The 13,622-nt window shown below is 43.3% G+C and overlaps 1 long non-coding RNA gene across 1 annotated transcript; it reads left to right on the plus strand.

Annotated features, from left to right (window-relative positions):
• The first annotated feature begins 21 nt into the window (after positions 1-21).
• On the plus strand, positions 22-12,682 carry LOC142140950 (uncharacterized). The gene is made up of 4 exons (XR_012688589.1): positions 22-145; positions 6,998-7,249; positions 8,189-8,307; positions 12,407-12,682. It is a non-coding gene; the product is annotated as an uncharacterized LOC142140950 (long non-coding RNA).
• Positions 12,683-13,622: the final 940 nt, after the last annotated feature.

Here is a 13,622-nt window from a genome sequence, read left to right on the forward strand (position 1 = left end):
ATAGACGCCGGTGACGTCATCCGGGAGCCGTGATTGGCTGGCGGCCGCGCTGTTTGTCTGACGAGCGGGGGGAGCGCCGGGTGTCGCTCCCCCGCATCCACATGTAGAGAACTTTGCAAGTGTGTTTTTCTACTATTAGTTGGAGGTACTGCGCTCACCAGATACTTGAGCAGTTGGTAGTGTCAGAAAGTATTGGTAACAAGCATAGAGTACTGTGTAGATTGTTGCATTTTTCAAGCTTTAGTTACAAGCAAAGAGGATTCTGCTGGCAGAGCTTGTTTTCCTCTTTCTCTGAATTTATCATCGCTGTTATCATCAGTAAACTGTATTATCATGTTATTCTTCAATGTCATTGACTGTAATCTTTGGCTTTGCTTCAGGTTAATAAACTTTGATGCAGCAACAACTCTTTGTTTTTAAAGCAACATTCCCAAATAGAGGGATTTTTTACATCAAATAACAGTTTAAATACCTTTTAAGCATGTATATTTTATCTTAGTTATCATTCAACATATCATTTATTACCTTTTCAAAAGCTCTCTGGAAACATGCGTGATTACCAGACACAGATACAGTCAGTCTGCTACACAAAATCAGCTTTTCATGTGATGGCAGAAGGAGGGGGAGGAAGTCGTAGTGAAAACAGAGCTCAGAGGTGCGTTCCAAAGCCTCTCTGCTCACTACATCATTTGCTGTATGTCTGTAATTGCCATAGTAGCCACATTTCACTGTGGAACACATGGAAAGTCTGCATAATTAAAATCATTAATAGCAGTCTGAAGTAACAAATCATGTTAAATTTAACACCTTGTTTTTTCATCAGATTGCTGCTTTTATGCACTCTTTTGTTTTATTACTGTGATTGTTCTCAATTGTAAAGCGAACGTGAGTATTCTTTATTTACCAACAGTTTTTCATATAGCGCCTACATATTACAGAGAATGGTATATCATTCATAATCTATATTCCCTACCACCTGGACACATACACTAGTGTAACTTTTATCAGACTCCAATTAACCTACCATTAAGTCTTTGGAGTGTAGGAGGGGAAGCTGGAATACCTGGAGGAAACCCATGCAAACACAGGGAGGACAATCACACTGCACACAGATAGGGCCCTTATCAGAGTCATACATACACACATGTACAATTGTTCCTTTCTACTCTCTCATTACCTACTACAGCTAATACACATTCATTCATATCTCTCACATCCCTCCATCATGCACCTACTCAATTTACACTCTCCCGTATTTACTATCACTACACTTCTCTTCAAACTCCTCTTCTTTCTCATCATCATATTTCTCCCTCCCCTATTATGATTTCCCCATCACTACGTCCCTCCTCACTAGTCTGCACATATTAACTGCTTTGTTGGGTTGGTACGTATTTTTGGGGGTGAAAAATCTGACACGCTTTATTCCTACAAAAAAAATCCAAAATGTGGAAAAAACGACTAGAAAATAAAGAGACTTACCTGAAAACTGAAGGTCCACATCTCCGATCGAAGTGCCATTTTGTAGGAATAAAGTGTGTCTGATTTGTCAGCATCGGTGACATGATTAACACCGCATTTGTCTCCTGCACCTGCCACGCTCCCCAGCCTACATAAATAGAAATAAACATCACAAATCCTCCTCGCATGTCCTCTTCCTCATCTTGCTCCTTCTCATGGCTGATGGTGACATCTCACCCAACCCTGGACCTCGTCAAATCTGCTCACTTTCCTCGTTCCATTCTAAACCTTTCTATCCACTCTATACATGCAATCCTACCAACCTTATCGACATACCTCCACTACCCTCTCTTCTCATGTGCACTATGGAACGCCAGATTTGTTTGTAACAAACTTGCATCCATTCATGGTCTATTCATTTTTAAATCTCTCAACTTCCTGACGATTACAGAAACTTAGCTCACCTCCTCTGACACTACATCCCCTGCAGCTCTCTCCTATGGGGGACTCTCCCTCAGCCATTCCCCCAGACCCGGAAACAGATAAGGTGTTGGATTTGGCATTCTACTTTCTCCAAGTTGAACTTCCAAGTCATACCCTCTGGACCCTCACTCTCATTCTCTTCCTTTGTCCAAACCCTCTGTCTATTTTACTGTTGTCATCTTCGTGTTGCTGTCTTTTATCACTGCCAAGGTCCAGTTTACCAATTTCTTGACAACTTTGCAGCCTGACTCACTTATTTTCTATCCTTTGACCTGACTACACTCATAGTAGACGATTTCAACATTCGCATTGATAATCCGACTGTCTCTTCTGCCACTAAAACTTCTTTCACTTACTTCCTCCTTTGGTCCCTCCCAGTGGACCTCATCTCCCACCCGCTGTGATGGACACTTCCTTGACCTTGTCTTCTCCTGCTACTGCTCCATCTCTAGTTTCACTAACTTAGCATTCCCACTGTCCAACAACAGCCTCCTTTCCTTCAGCTTCACCTTACCTCATGCCTTCCCCCCTGCACCAAAACCCACACCTACACAATGACACATAAGTACTCTTTACCTAGTCCACTTCTGATCTTCACCTAAACGACTATTGTCTCCTATGACTGCATTGTCCTGCCCTAATCAGGCCCCCTCTTTCTACAACAAACACTCACTTCACCCTAGACAATGCAGCTCCAGCTATCATATACAGTCTCAGATGATCCAAACCCCAGCCATTGCACACCAAACAGACCCACTACCTGCAAAAGTGCTCCTGCACTGCAGAGCGCCACTGGAGGAAATCTGGTTCCTATCCTGATTTCCTCTGCTATATTCATCCTTTCATCTTACAGCACTGCCCTTTTCAATTGGTAAACAAACATTCTTCTAATATCCACCCAGCCTTCTAACTCACGTTGCCTTGTTGCCACCTTCAGCTCACTTCTCTGCCCATCTGCATCTCCTCCCTCTTCATTCCATACAGCCCATGATTGTTCCACCTACTTGAAAGAAAAAATTCTACACCATTTGCCAAGATATTTCCTCATGCCACTGTTAATAACACCACAGTATCCTCAGTCTCCCAAGCCCTCTGCCTTGGTGTCACACTTGACTCCGCCATCTGCTTTATTCCTCATATCCAGACCCTTTCCAAGTTCTCACGATTCCATCTTAAAAACATTGCCAGAATAAGCTCTTTTCTTTCTCAACATGCTACCAAAACTCTTATCCATTCTCTCTTCATCTCCCATCTTGACTACTGCAACCTCCTGCAATCTGGCATTCCTGACACCCATATATCCACACTTCCATCCATCATAAATGCTGCTGTACGACTGAACTCCCTCCCTCACAGCTCCACATCTGCTGCACCACTTTGCAAATCCCTACACTGGCTACCTGTGTCCTCCATAATCCAATTCAAATTACTAACCCTTACCTACAAAGACCTCAACCACCACTCCTTCATACATCTCAAATCTCATATCAAAATACTCTGCTTCCTGCCCTCTTAGATCTACCTCTGATTTGTGCCTTGTCTCGTCTCAGTTAACCACCTCTCAATCGTGCCTACAAGACCTCTCCTGTGCTGCTCCCCACTTATGAAATTTTCTACCATGCCCAATCCAGCTTTCCCTCAGCCTTCAAATCTTTAGATGTTCTTTAATAACCCATCTCTTTTTTTTTTTTTTTAAAGCTTACCTTATCCCTGATGATACTATTCACACTAATACACACTCACAGCTGTCCCAATCTCCACTCTAAGCCACACTCGCTCCTCTTGTTACAGCTGTGCCCTATTCCACTTAGAATGTAAGCTCTCTAATGAGCAGGGTCCTCCATACCCTTTGTTGTCATGTCTGCATTATTTTGTCTACCTTGTATGTCCCTGTTTTACGTATGTACTGTTTTCACTACTGTACGACGCTGCGGAGCACTGTGGTGCCTCACAAATCTACGGTAATAATAATATGTATGTGCATATAAATAACCTGAAATTTTATGGACCTGACAATTTTTACACATACACTTAACCTCTATCTCTTTTGTCTAGATAAGACCTCATACAAGATATGCCTGTCATCATCAATGTAATGAAGAGAACTGGTGTTTTAAATATTGATTCAAAAAAATAAGAACAAATAAAAACCCAGACATAGTCCCCCACTCACTACCTTCACCGTTCCACCTCTCTAAACACAGAGGTGTGCAAGGGGAGATCGGTCTGAGTGCAAACTGAGATGGATTCTTGGCTAAAAGTGCTGTTTGTGCTGATGAATGACACCTTCATCTTATTGTTTTCTTTCATTTCTTCTTGCTTCTCCGATCTTTTGGTTAAAAACCCTGCTAGATGATTCAAACCTTGCTCGTAGCAGAGCCACGACTCATATGATACACTGCACGCCTGTCTGCAAGTAACCAATCAGAGCGGCTTCACCTTATCAACAGTGTGTGAAAAGGCGCGAGTTACGGACAGGCCCATGGTCTGTCATTTGCATTGCAGCTTTGATAGAAGCAAGAAGATGAAGATACCATAGGATGTAGTCAAATTAATAATTAAATCTGCAAAGATCCATGCTCATGGCGAGACAGCCTACTCAAAATAGGCATCAACTCCAGGGAGTGTGACATCTTTAGGTATGCTCTCGACTACTGTACATAACTTGTGCTTGCATACCCCGATCCGCCTCTCCAGATGTATGGGGCTGCAAGTGCAACTTATTTAGAACTCAACATTGTTTGTTGGTTTACTGCTCCTCTGCAGTCAAACAAAGCAAATTCCTCACCTGATAGTTGGACTTAAATGAGGCCTAAAATATTACAGACTTAGTGAACCAGGGTCCAGAGTGGGGTGTCCTGGCAGCGTGTGAATGGGGGGAAAGAGAACCCCCTCCCATTGCTGCACAGTTGACACTTACAGTCAGTGGGTTGCTGATTTGGCCAAGTGGCACCAGTAGGAGAGGTCAGTTACAGCAGGTTACTTATGGTAATCCAGACCCCAAAGAATCTGAAAATCCCTGACAGAGGCAAATTAAGCCCATCCTGTCAGTGTTCTAACTATTTTAGACAGCTAAAACTCCTCCCACATTATTAGGGCAGTAATACGAGTTACTGTGGTATCACTGCCCAGTTCCTGTGTTTGATTCATCCAATCTGCACGGAATTGCTGCAAAGCAAATATGTACATCTGTCAGTCACTCTATTGCTCCTCTCTTAAAGAACATGGCAACAGACTAATGAAAAGTAAGCCCATCCTGTCATACAAGTTATTTATGTGTTTATCATTAGGCTCACATTGGTTAGAGCTTTACCATGGCTCTGCACCTAGTGAGCACGTATTTGCCATTAGAAGGAGAATAGTGGTTTTGATCAAACTATCGTACGCTGTCAACAATGCTCCATGTCCGCTCTGTTGAATTGTATGACTCAGTTTAATAATGAATAAACCTTTCTTCCTCAATTTCCAATTAAGGCTTGTGTCCGGGTCCCCCTCCATCTCCAACGTGATCAAGTGGGCCGCTGGAAACTTTAATATCCGAACTTCCAGCTCTATGTGTAAAAATGTGTAATGTATTACTGTAATGTATTTAAGAAAATAATGTATTTAATGTGTGGGTGCTTTGTCCAGTCACAGTGCGCTGGGAGTGTGAATTTATGTTATGTGCCTAATTTAATAAAATGTGTCATTTTTAAAATGTATAGTTGAAAAAGGAAATGCTCCTACCGTTCCCTGGTGGTCTGGTGGGAACTGTGGCTTCTCCGGTGAAGTTATGGCTCTGCTCTGGTTCCCATTGTAGTGCCTCTGATGTCCCTCATCCCTGGTGGTTCAGTCGAGGCTGCAGGATCAGACCTGGAGTTATCCCTATTGGCAGCATCAGTGCAGTGGCTGCAGGTGGGGCTTTCAATGATGACTCCTTGATTCAAATGAATCGAAGAGATGCAAGGCAGGTTGGAAGAGTTTCTGAAGTGCCAGTATAGGAACTACTGCCACGGAATCCGGCTGTCCTAATTCGGCTACAGGGGGGAGCAAGAATGCTGGTCAAGGTTCCTAGAAGTATTTTTAGACTTGGTGGCACCAGAGCTGGAGAGGAGACTGAATCACCCTCTCCTTGGCAGCTTGTGGTACACCCCCCCCATGCCATTATCAACAATGTTAGAAGAGTGATGCCCCACTAGGCTGATTCATACGCTAGCTGCATAAATTGGCCTTGATTGGCTAAAGGGACAGGAGGACGGACTACCTCTTGCCAGGTTATGTGTACTGAACTGTGTAAAAAAAAGCTGTGTTGTCCATGTAAAATATATATTCCTGTACTAGGAATGGTACAGGTACTATCTGTACTTATTCATGGTCACTAGTGCCTTAAACTTGTGTGTAACGGTCCTTATAAGAGCAATAGACCATTACTGCTATATAACTCCCCCTATATCTCTAACCTCCTCTCCATTCACACTCCCGCCTGCTCCCTGCTCTCAGCCAATGACCGTCGCCCTCTCCTCCTCTCTGATCCACTCACCCAACTCCAGAAACCAAGATTTCTCCCATGCTGCCCCTTCGCTGGAATGACCTCCCTCCATCTGTCTGTCCCCTAACCTGTGCTCCTTCAAGTGAGCACTTAAAACTTACCTGTTCCTTAAAGCCTACCAGCCATCCACTTAACCCTTTCTTATCTCCTCCGCTCATTATCTCCTCCCGGCCCCTCTCTTCACTCCTCCCATGCTATATCCCCTTAACTGACTCCCTTCTGTGCCTGATGCCTGTTTATCCTCCCTTAGAATGTAAGCTCTTATGGGCAGGGCCCTCTTCCCTTTTGTCTCTATGCCTGTTCGACCGCTCCATCTTTACTGCGATAGCCATGCCTGGAGTTTCTGAGGTCTTGGTATTATTTATTTATTGTTCAGTACTGTTTCACGCTGTATAGTCTACGGTTTGTACTGTGTATGGCGCTGCGGAAATTTTGTGGCGCCAAACAAATAAAGGCTAATAATAATAATTACTGCGTCAAGATTCTGCCTGACGCCTATTTCCTGCTGTCCCATGTAATCAACAGATAAGAGCTTACACTAATCCATTCCCCAGCTGTCATGTGTTGAACCCAGCGTCTCTGTGTCAAATTTCTGCCAGCTACCCACCAGTCCTGATCCACAGTAAAGCGGCCAGGAGGAACCAGCCAGCCCACAACAAAGAGGTGCTGCGGCAGCTATACCAGTTACTCAGAAGCAAGCGGTTCCATGTGCCAGTGAAGGAGCCTGGTGGTGGCAGCACTACCCTACAACTAATGCGCAGTTGTCATTCGCACACGGTGAGTGTCTAGTGACAGGTATTAGGAGTGGTCGGTAACAGCCGGTTACAGGCTGTAAGAAGAAAGCCAAGATAAACTGTAAGACCTCACTCTCCAACACCTGGTTGCAAATTAAGCCCATCCAATCACACAGCTATAGTTATATGATTACACACAAAATAAGTGTTAGTGAACAAATACATTAAAATATGTCAAATCTTCTATATAATATTATTATTATTATTATTAACCTTTATACAGAGCCAACATATTGCACAGCTTTTTACAGAGAATATTTAAGTAAGTCTTCATCAAGGCTCATAGTTGTGAGTTGAAATGCGATGGCAGACTGTACCATCCAATTACCTACAGAGTGGATGTCACGGTTTGGTAAACTGGATTCTTAGATCTGCCCAACTTGACACTACTCCTAGCAAGGCGCGGAGTCTTATATAGACGCAGGCGTGTCACCGGCCGGTGACGACATCGTCTGACGAGCGGGGGAGCGCTGGGTGTCGCTTCCACAAGTAGAGAACTTTGCAAGTGTGTTTTTCTACTATTAGTTGGAGGTACTGCGCTCACCAGATACTTGAGCAGTTGGTAGTGTCAGAAAGTATTGGTAACAAGCATACAGTACTGTGTAGATAGTTGTATTTTTCAAGCTTTAGTTACAAGCAAAGAGGATTCTGCTGGCACAGCTTGTTTTCCTCTTTCTCTGAATTTATCATCGCTGTTATCATCAGTAAACTGTATTATCATGTTATTTTTCAATGTCATTGACTGTAATCTTTGGCTTTGCTTCAGGTTAATAAACTTTGATGCAGCAACAACTCTTTGTTTTTAAAGCAACATTCCCAAATAGAGGGATTTTTTACATCAAATAACAATTTAAATACCTTTTAAGCATGTATATTTTATCTTAGTTATCATTCAACATATCATTTATTTCCTTTTCAAAAGCTCTCTGGAAACATGCGTGATTACCAGACACAGATACAGTCAGTCTGCTACACAAAATCAGCTTTTCATGTGATGGCAGAAGGAGGGGGAGGAAGTCGTAGTGAAAACAGAGCTCAGAGGTGCGTTCCAAAGCCTCTCTGCTCACTACATCATTTGCTGTATGTCTGTAATAGTAGCCACATTTCACTGTGGAACACATGGAAAGTCTGCATAATTAAAATCATTAATAGCAGTCTGAAGTAACAAATCATGTTAAATTTAACACCTTGTTTTTTCATCAGATTGCTGCTTTTATGCCCTCTTTTGTTTTATTACTGTGATTGTTCTCAATTGTAAAGCGAACGTGAGTATTATTTATTTACCAACAGTTTTTCATATAGCGCCTACATATTACAGAGAATGGTATATCATTCATAATCTATATTCCCTACCACCTGGACACATACACTAGTGTAACTTTTATCAGACTCCAATTAACCTACCATTAAGTCTTTGGAGTGTAGGAGGGGAAGCTGGAATACCTGGAGGAAACCCATGCAAACACAGGGAGGACAATCACACTGCACACAGATAGGGCCCTTATCAGAGTCATACATAAACACATGTACAATTGTTCCTTTCTACTCTCTCATAACCTACCCCAGCTAATACACATTCATTCATATCTCTCACATCCCTCCATCATGCACCTACTCAATTTACACTCTCCCGTATTTACTATCACTACACTTCTCTTCAAACTCCTCTCCTTTCTCCATCATCATATTTCTCCCTCCCCTATTATGATTTCCCCATCACTATGTCCCTCCTCACCAGTCTGCACATATTAACTGCTTTGTTGGGTTGGTACGTATTTTTGGGGGTGAAAAATCTGACACGCTTTATTCCTACAAAAAAATCCAAAATGTGGAAAAAACGACTAGAAAATAAAGAGACTTACCTGAAAACCGAAGGTCCACATCTCCGATCGAAGTGCCATTTTGTAGGAATAAAGTGTGTCTGATTTGTCAGCATCAGTGACATGATTAACACCGCATTTGTCTCCTGCACCTGCCACGCTCCCCAGCCTACATAAATAGAAATAAACATCACAAATCCTCCTCGCATGTCCTCTTCCTCATCTTGCTCCTTCTCATGGCTGATGGTGACATCTCACCCAACCCTGGACCTCGTCAAATCTGCTCAGTTTCCTCGTTCCGTTCTAAACCTTTCTATCCACTCTATACATGCAATCCTACCAACCTTATTCACATACCTCCACTACCCTCTCTTCTCATGTGCACTATGGAACGCCGGATTTGTTTGTAACAAACTTGCATCCATTCATGGTCTATTCATTTTTAAATCCCTCAACTTCCTGATGATTACAGAAACTTAGCTCACCACCTCTGACACTACATCCCCTGCAGCTCTTTCCTATGGGGGACTCTCCCTCAGCCATTCCCCCAGACCCGGAAACAGATAAGGTGTTGGATTTGGCATTCTACTTTCTCCAAGTTGAACTTCCAAGTCATACCCTCTGAACCCTCACTCTCATTCTCTTCCTTTGTCCAAACTCTCTGTCTATTTTACTGTTTTCATCTTCGTGTTGCTGTCTTTTATCACTGCCAAGGTCCAGTTTACCAATTTCTTGACAACTTTGCAGCCTGACTCACTTATTTCCTATCCTTTGACCTGATTACACTCATAGTAGACGATTTCAACATTCGCATTGATAATCCAACTGTCTCTTCTGCCACTAAAACTTCTTTCACTTACTTCCTCCTTTGGTCCCTCCCAGTGGACCTCATCTCCCACCCGCTGTGATGGACACTTCCTTGACCTTGTCTTCTCCTGCTACTGCTCCATCTCTAGTTTCACTAACTTAGCATTCCCACTGTCCAACAACAGCCTCCTTTCCTTCAGCCTCACCTTACCTCATGCCTTCCCCCCTGCACCAAAACCCAAACCTACACAATGACACATAAGTACTCTTTACCTAGTCCACTTCTGATCTTCACCTAAACGACTATTGTCTCCTATGTCTGCATTGTCCTGCCCTAATCAGGCCCCCTCTTTCTACAACAAACACTCACTTCACCCTAGACAATGCAGCTCCAGCTATCATATACAGTCTCAGATGATCCAAACCCCAGCCATTGCACACCAAACAGACCCACTACCTGCAAAATTGCTCCTTCACTGCAGAGCGCCACTGGAGGAAATCTGGTTCCTATCCTGATTTCCTCTGCTATATTCATCCTTTCATCTTACAGCACTGCCCTTTTCAATTGGTAAACAAACATTCTTCTAATATCCACCCAGCCTTCTAACTCACGTTGCCTTGTTGCCACCTTCAGCTCACTTCTCTGCCCATCTGCATCTCCTCCCTCTTCATTCCATACAGCCCATGATTTTTCCACCTACTTGAAAGAAAAAATTCTACACCATTTGCCAAGATATTTCCTCATGCCACTGTTAATAACACCACAGTATCCTCAGTCTCCCAAGCCCTCTGCCTTGGTGTCACACTTGACTCCGCCATCTGCTTTATTCCTCATATCCAGACCCTTTCCAAGTTCTCACGATTCCATCTTAAAAACATTGCCAGAATAAGCTCTTTTCTTTCTCAACATGCTACCAAAACTCTTATCCATTCTCTCTTCATCTCCCATCTTGACTACTGCAACCTCCTGCTATCTGGCATTCCTGACACCTATAAATCCACACTTTCATCCATCATAAATGCTGCTGTACGACTGAACTCCCTCCCTCACAGCTCCACATCTGCTGCACCACTTTGCAAATCCCTACACTGGCTACCTGTGTCCTCCATTATCCAATTCAAATTACTCACCCTTACCTACAAAGACCTCAACCACCACCCCTTCATACATCTCAAATCTCATATCAAAATACTCTGCTTCCTGCCCTCTTAGATCTACCTCTGATTTGTGCCTTGTCTCGTCTCAGTTTACCACCTCTCAATCGTGCCTACAAGACCTCTCCTGTGCTGCTCCCCACTTATGGAATTTTCTACCATGCCCAATCCAGCTTTCCCTCAGCCTTCAAATCTTTAGATGTTCTTTAATAACCCATCTCTTTTTTTTTTTTAAAGCTTACCTTATCCCTGATGATACTATTCACACTAATACACACTCACAGCTGTCCCAAACTCCACTCTAAGCCACACTCGCTCCTCTTGTTACAGCTGTGCCCTATTCCACTTAGAATGTAAGCTCTCTAATGAGCAGGGTCCTCCATACCCTTTGTTGTCATGTCTGCATTATTTTGTCTACCTTGTATGTCCCTGTTTTACATATGTACTGTTTTCACTACTGTACAACGCTGCGGAGCACTGTGGTGCCTCACAAATCTACGGTAATAATAATGTGTATGTGCATATAAATAACCTGAAATTTTATGGACCTGACAATTTTTACACATACACTTAACCTCTATCTCTTTTGCCTAGATAAGACCTCATACAAGATATGCCTGTCATCATCAATGTAATGAAGATAACTGGTGTTTTAAATATTGATTCAAAAAAATAAGAACAAATAAAAACCCAGACATAGCCCCCCACTCACTACCTTCACCGTTCCACCTCTCTAAACACAGAGGTGTGCAAGGGGAAATCGGTCTGAGTGCAAACTGAGATGGATTCTTGGCTAAAAGTGCTGTTTGTGCTGATGAATTTCTATGACACCTTCATCTTATTGTTTTCTTTCATTTCTTCTTGCTTCTCCGATCTTTTGGTTATAAACCCTGCTAGATGATTCAAACCTTGCTCGTAGCAGAGCCACGACTCATATGATACACTGCACGCCTGTCTGCAAGTAACCAATCAGAGCGGCTTCACCTTATCAACAGTGTGTGAAAAGGCGCGAGTTACGGACAGGCCCATGGTCTGTCATTTGCATTGCAGCTTTGATAGAAGCAAGAAGATGAAGATACCATAGGATGTAGTCAAATTAATAATTAAATCTGCAAAGAACATGGCAACAGACTAATGAAAAGTAAGCCCATCCTGTCATACAAGTTATTTATGTGCTTATCATTAGGCTCACATTGGTTAGAGCTTTACCATGGCTCTGCACCTAGTGAGCACGTATTTGCCATTAGAAGGAGAATAGTGGTTTTGATCAAACTATCGTACGCTGCCAACAATGCTCCATGTCCGCTCTGTTGAATTGTATGACTCAGTTTAATAATGAATAAACCTTTCTTCCACAGTTTCCAATTAAGGCTTGTGTCCGGGTCCCCCTCCATCTCCCACGTGATCAAGTGGGCCGCTGGAAGCTTTAATATCCGATACCGCGGCACCGAATGCCGAACTTCCAGCTCTATGTGTAAAAATGTGTAATGTATTACTGTAATGTATTTAAGAAAATAATGTATTTAATGTGTGGGTGCTTTGTACAGTCACAGTGCGCTGGGAGTGTGAATTTATGTTATGTGCCTAATTTAATAAAATGTGTCATTTTTAAAATGTATAGTTGAAAAAGGAAATGCTCCTACCGTTCCCTGGTGGTCTGGTGGGAACTGTGGCTTCTCCGGTGAAGTTATGCCTCTGCTCTGATTCCCATTGTAGTGCCGCTGATGTCCCTCATCCCTGGTGGTTCAGTCGGGGCTGCAGGATCAGACCTGGAGTTATCCCTGTTGGCAGCATCAGTGCAGTGGCTGCTGGTGGGGCTTTCAATGATGACTCCTTGATTCAAATGAATCCAAGAGATGGAAGGCAGGTCGGAAGAGTTTCAGAAGTGCCAGTATAGGAACTACTGCCACGGAATCCGGCTGTCCTAATTCGGCTACAGGGGGGAGCAAGAATGCTGGTCAAGGTTCCTAGAAGTATTTTTAGACTTGGTGGCACCAGAGCTGGAGAGGAGACTGAATCACCCTCTCCTTGGCAGCTTGTGGTACACCCCCCCCCCCATGCCATTATCAACAATGTTAGAAGAGTGATGCCCCACCAGGCTAATTCATACGCTAGCTGCATAAATTGGCCTTGATTGGCTAAAGGGACAGGAGGACGGACTACCTCCTGCCAGGTTATGTGTACTGAACTGTGTAAAAAAAAGCTGTGTTGTCCATGTAAAATATATATTCCTGTACTAGGAATGGTACAGGTAATATCTGTACTTATTCATGGTCACTAGTGCCTTAAACTTGTGTGTAACGGTCCTTATAAGAGCAATAGACCATTACTGCTATATAACTCCCCCTATATCTCTAACCTCCTCTCCATTCACACTCCCGCGTGCTCCCTGCTCTCAGCCAATGACCGTCGCCTCTCCTCTCTGATCCACTCACCTAACTCCAGAAACCAAGATTTCTCCCATGCTGCCCCTTCGCTGGAATGACCTCCCTCCATCTGTCTGTCCCCTAACCAGTGCTCCTTCAAGTGAGCACTTAAAACTTACCTGTTCCTTAAAGCCTACCAGCCATCCAC

Source organism: Mixophyes fleayi, chromosome 2, assembly GCF_038048845.1.
Source record: "Mixophyes fleayi isolate aMixFle1 chromosome 2, aMixFle1.hap1, whole genome shotgun sequence".
NCBI lineage: Eukaryota > Metazoa > Chordata > Amphibia > Anura > Limnodynastidae > Mixophyes > Mixophyes fleayi.